Genomic DNA, 6,000 nt, shown 5'->3' with positions numbered 1-6,000 from the left:
CAGCTTCTGTTTCTGACCCAACCGCAAAATATTCTTATGGATGTTACTAAGCATACAAAAACATCTGCTGAGAGCAAACACTTTAAACCATTTGAATTCTTTATAAGAGAAACTGTTTAAAGAAGACTTAACATCTCATGATGTGGGGAAGATATGCTCCTTCCCTATGAATGAACAGCTTTCTCAAAGCCCCAAGTCTAGACTTAGTGCATGGCCAAAAAAATGGTTCTTATAACAAACAATTCTTTTCCGGATCCAGTTCTAAAGCACGCACAGTGTTCTGACTCAGTCAGAACAAATATATTTCTCACAACTCACTTTCGAGGCACAGATGATCAGAGAAGTTAAAGCAAGTATGTATGTAGTATAACTTCATTTATAGTTATACTATAGGGAAAGTCCATAATCAAATAGAATTGTAAGAATTACAAAGAAAGATGCTGCCTACTCTGTTACCTCTTTTATGAATGCACTGTGAAGACCCCAACTTTCTGCCTTCTGCAGAACTCCTTTCCAGTCCACCTAAATTTCACCAGCTAACCTGTCTGCATTGCACAGTGAAAAAAAAAATAGATCTGGGGACTCTTGCACTGGAAGTAATTCATTGTTTCACTCTGGTGACAAAGGGGGGAAAAAACAAAAACAACAACAAAAAAAATTAGGTGACTGTTTTAGGGGACAAGATTTCTCTTTAACACATGTGAATGGTACCACCTATATCCCTTTTTGGTGTCCACATGTCCAAATCCACCACCTGGACTCTGCAGTACCAAGGGCAAGTACATACTAAACCTTATATGTCTACATTAATATTTTTCAGCATCTCAGCTATCCCATGATTTCTGGGAACATGGCCCACATTTATTTTGCCACATTAACTGGAATTGCTTTAGGACCGGTATGCACTGCAGGAACTCCTTTGGCCTTCCTCATCCATTATGTAGCTGTAATTTAAGACATTTGTAAAAACCCTTTGTGTTACACTTTTTTATTTGATTCTTTCTATTTCTGCTAAGGTGTAAACCAGCAAACTCTGTAATGAGTTCCTTCTACTTAAACAGAATACAGCAGGATCACTTTGTTATACTGACTTTAAAAGACTTGTTTATTTGTAAGGGCCTGAGCAGCTATTTATTGCAGAGGTAAGTTGCCACTGTGCTCCAAATTATTTGTTGTGGACATGTAACTTACATACATCTTCTGCAATCCAGTTTAGTGTTGGCCAATCAATCACCAAAACTGTTGTGGCAACAGAGGTTTTGTGGTTTGACCAGAGATCATGGGCATCAAAAGCACGATGATTTCTGGATGTCAGAGGATGGGGAGCTCACACTTTGTAGGGAACAACAGTAATACTTGTACCCATAGTTCAGGTACCACAAGTAATGGCACCTGCAGCATTTTTTTTGCCATCAGGGCAAGTTCATGAGAACTGTTCCAAGAATTACAGAAAAGATATATGATATCAGGATTATGAGAAAAATCTTGTCTTTTCTACTCACAAAGCTATGTCCTTATGGTCAGAGAGCTTGGCAAAAGAGAGTCTATATGCTCACAGCTACAGGAGGGAGGTGGAGTGAGATGCAGTTTCAAAAGTCCTCGCAATACCAAGTGACTGGGTAATGAAATGGCAGATTAAATAGTTAATCCCAGTATTATACACACAAACAATGAATTATTCTAATTTACTTAAGACCACTTAGGAAAGAGGCCACAGAGTCACCAAAGATTGGCACAGGCTTTTAGAGGCAATAAGAAAAGCAAATAGTTTCAGAAATTACCTATGCATAAAAACTGGAAAATAAAGAGAGAATATCAATGTGACATTAAGTCATACATAGTACTCTTGCATTTTGGATACTGTCTGCATTACTGGTCATCTTAACCCCAAAGATTTTTAGCATAGGTAATAGGTGTTGAGTATTTATCATTTCTCATACTACAGAAGTACGAGTTACCCAAAAAATATCTGGCAAGAGCTGAGAACATATAACATTTTCAAACATTACATTTTCAAACAATGCATTGTTAATTATGAAACACAGCTCACCAGGATGTTGTATAAACCAAAGCATAGGGATTCAAAAAAGAAACAGACAAAATCTGTGGCTGTTAGTTGTAGTAGTGTGCTGGTAAACTCTGGCTCAAGAAGTCTCCAGTCCCTGTAATTTATTGGCAAAAACTTCAGCACTACTTCTGCTGTTCTCTTTCTCCTAGCAGTGCCTTCCTTCTGAAAAATGCTGCAGCACAGGCTGCAAGGGCTATATGGAGGTGGAATTTACTGAAAATAAATAGCATTCTGTTTTTAATGGGGATTTAGAGGTTTTGAGTAGTGACGTGAAATCCATGGTGTGAACATTCCCTAAAGAATTATGAGGACTCTACAACCAGTAATAGTAGGATAGGGTCACAAGTAGTGGTATGTAGCTTTATTTAGACATACTGTTCTCTCCTGCTAGGATTAAACCATTGTAGGACTGTTTATTTATTTATTATTTATTTTTAACATAAACAGTCCTAGATGCGTAATGTTTTTCTTTGAGAAGTCTCTTCTTGCTTCTTGTGAGTACAAATCAATAAACACAAACTTAAGCAAGAAGATATCTGATAATTTGCCAGGCAAGATATCTGGTGCTGCACAGTGAAGTTATCAGACCATTCCATGTACTCTACCTAGAATTTCCCATTGACTCATATTTCTCCCTAGAGCTCATTTATAGCACAAATTTATTTAATTTTTTCAGTAATGTTTCCTGAAATAAATAAACTGTACCCTTCAACTGTTCCTTGCAGTTAATTATGTTAACTGGGACAGCTATTCTTCAGACATTTTATAAAACACTGAAACTCTCATCTGAACTAGGCCACTAACTAATTGCTATGCACAGGCAACAACACCACATTATTTCTGAAACCCTGTCATCATTGTCCTGTAACTGAAAACCCACAGTAATGGTGAATTATCTCGTGCAGGACTAGTTTAAATCACAAAAATTGCTGCTTAAACAAATTCTCTGTTATTTCCTTCCTTTGTCATGTCAGAAAGTAATACTAGATATCTTACAAATTAAGTTTCAGCAGAAGTAGTCTTAACATTTTAAAAGGACATAACGCTATTTGGAAAATAATGTCAATACTCAAAACGACCAAGCTAGTTAATCTTCAAAATATTTTCTTAGAAATATTGCATACTTTTGGATTTTTGGTACAGCAAGTTACTGTTTTATGTGGACGAATACAGATTGGTTTATCCCTGTTAGAAACTTGTTGGCTCCATATTAAGGATTTAGGGTATGCAGAGCCATTGCATAAAAGTTATAGCATCCAGACCTCTGAGAGTCTGCAGAGCTCGAAGGAATGGCTCTTTGGAGACAAGGTGAACAGGTCTATCAGTGAAAAAATTCATGAGCCATTGACTGCCGCTACCTGAGTAACCATGAGGCAGAGAATGACATCAAAAGTGGTTTGAGAGAAATGCTTCTGTATATCCTTTGGTTAAGTGGGACCTGAAAAGAATCATCTCAGAAGACTACTTATGAGCCTTTACTCAAATGTTCCCATCTAAATGCTAAGCTTAGTAAAATTATAAACAATATTATTTTTCCCTTGTGCTTTATACTCATTCCGAAGGTGTCTAGGCCTTTCACAGCTATTAACAAACCAGGCATCATAGACAGAGATGTCCATGATTCCCTTGAACCTGGTCTAGGGATTCTTGTTAAAGCACAGTGCCATTCTTTGCACCGGAAGGTAGCAGTTCATTACCTCAAAAACTTTTGCCTCTTTCTTCTTCCCTGCTGATTTAGCAGATTTTAACTTTTAATTGGTCTTGTCTAAAGTATTTGTATATGAAAAACCTAAGCGCAGTTGGAATCTCACACACTAAACCTCCAGTGCTTTGGCAAGTGAACTGCATGTAATGGACCCCACACAGCTTTCCTTGCTCAGGGAAGGGTTACTGATGAACTAAGAATTGTGCTTGAGCCTATGCCAACATTTTTGTAAGAAGGTTTGTTTTTAAAATTGCTAATGATTCAGAAAACAAAATGGACTTTGTGGGACAATCTCCCAAATACTCATGGTAATTAGGATATATGGAAAAGAAAAAGCCTTTAACAGGCTCACCAAATCATCTGCCCTTGCATAGGAGATGAAGTAGTTAAAAGAAGAAAATATCTAAGCATGCTTTGTCAGTTGCTAAACCATTAAAATTACTGTGCCAGACATAACCATGGTGAAAATGGGAGCAAATGGAAGCAGACAACAGAAATGCACTCACTAATAATATTCCAAAATTATCCTAAAGGTGTTAAAGTTATTTGGAATTATGCCTGTAATTGGCAGAACTGAAATAATTCACCACATTCTTATAAACAGTGGATGGAGACTCAAGAGTTACCTCTCTTATTGCAAGAACATACATCTGATACAGTAATTTAAGTAAAAATGCTGTCTGGGGCCTTTTTCTAAATCCTATTATTCCTAGCAAGACAGTGAACTTCCAGTATTAAGATACAAATCATACCATAAAGTCATAGCAATTTCATTTTGGCATTGAATAATCCTCAGCTCCAAATTCATTGTTAGTGCAGCTAAAGTGAGGCCAAGAAAAATTTGTTCCAGGACACTTAACAAAACGGTCAAATTTTTTTAATATTTTTTTTAAAATCTAGAAATCTGAAATATTCTTCCATATTATCTCTAAAATATCTGATATGGAAATATGTGTGCACACTTAAGTTTCTAAAGCTATGTAAAGTGTAAAATGAAGGCATTTGTGTTAGTGATGAAGATAGTACTAACAAGATCTCATATCTTTTAAATAAGTGGACTTGGTATTCTAGAAATAGTTGACATTCCTCATCACCAGCCAATTCAGGAAATTAATTTAAAAAGGATATTTCAAGGAAGATTTGCTTCAAATTCTTCTGCATAGTTTGAAAAGAAGGAACATGATTTTCCACTTTGCGTAGGTCATTTAAGCCACTCCAGAGTGTCTGTATAATCAAAATAGAAGCATTTTACATCAACTTTGAAAATCTAGATCTGTTCACATTATATCTGTTCATGAGTGATTAAATGACAACTAAAGCAGTGAATAGTTAAGTCTCTACAGCTTGAATTAAAAAAAAATAAAATGGAAATGCTATTAAAAAATAAAATTAAATTTAGAATGGAAATTTTTAGAATAGCAAATGCTGCACTATTTGGATAAATACTGAAAAAATTGGATGTTTACTTTGAGCATTATTTAATCTCCTTGGATGGCAAAGTGGGCCAGAAAACCTTCTGAGAATATGCTGCCCTGAAGCACATATATTTTATTTGTCTTGTGCTAGATTTATTATGAGTATAATAAGAAGGATGTGGCCTACAAGTCAGTAGAGTAACACAGAATTCAACTGTCATTCTGCCACAACATACTGTGCAGCACAAATGAATGGCTATACAGGCATGAAACTACATCTACTTGCTTTCTCCCTGCCTCACAGTGGTCTTGAGAGCTGATGGAAGTTGCTATTTGTACTGCACCTAAGTCAGAAAATCTATCACAGTGTTTCAACACAACCAACATGTTTTGGACAGGTATGGCTTTTTTCTGCAATGCCTGGACTATGCAATATCGACTAATAAAAAGTACAACAGCCACTTTTACAGTTTTGTTATACTTATATATAATTTAGTTATATATTATAGTGAAATAATTTTAGTATTTACATGACTCCAGCATCAGCTTCCAAAATTACAGAGTCTTGAGATATGTATCACCAGCTGTTGAAGTCAAACAATTTGGTTAGATTAAAGGTACATCGGATAAAATTCTTGCAAGAAAGGAGTAAAGTGATACAAAGACAGTTCTTCTGGGTAAAAGTCCTCCTGGCCAAGAAGACACATAGACAGAAATAGAGGAGCAAAATCACAGAAACTTGAATTCATGAGGAGGAAAAGCTTTTAGTGGCCATGATGCAGTTCCTGTAGATATAGCTTTATATTCATAGA

This window comes from Cygnus atratus, chromosome 3, assembly GCF_013377495.2.
Source record: "Cygnus atratus isolate AKBS03 ecotype Queensland, Australia chromosome 3, CAtr_DNAZoo_HiC_assembly, whole genome shotgun sequence".
NCBI lineage: Eukaryota > Metazoa > Chordata > Aves > Anseriformes > Anatidae > Cygnus > Cygnus atratus.
Note: the sequence above shows the minus strand (reverse complement) of the source record.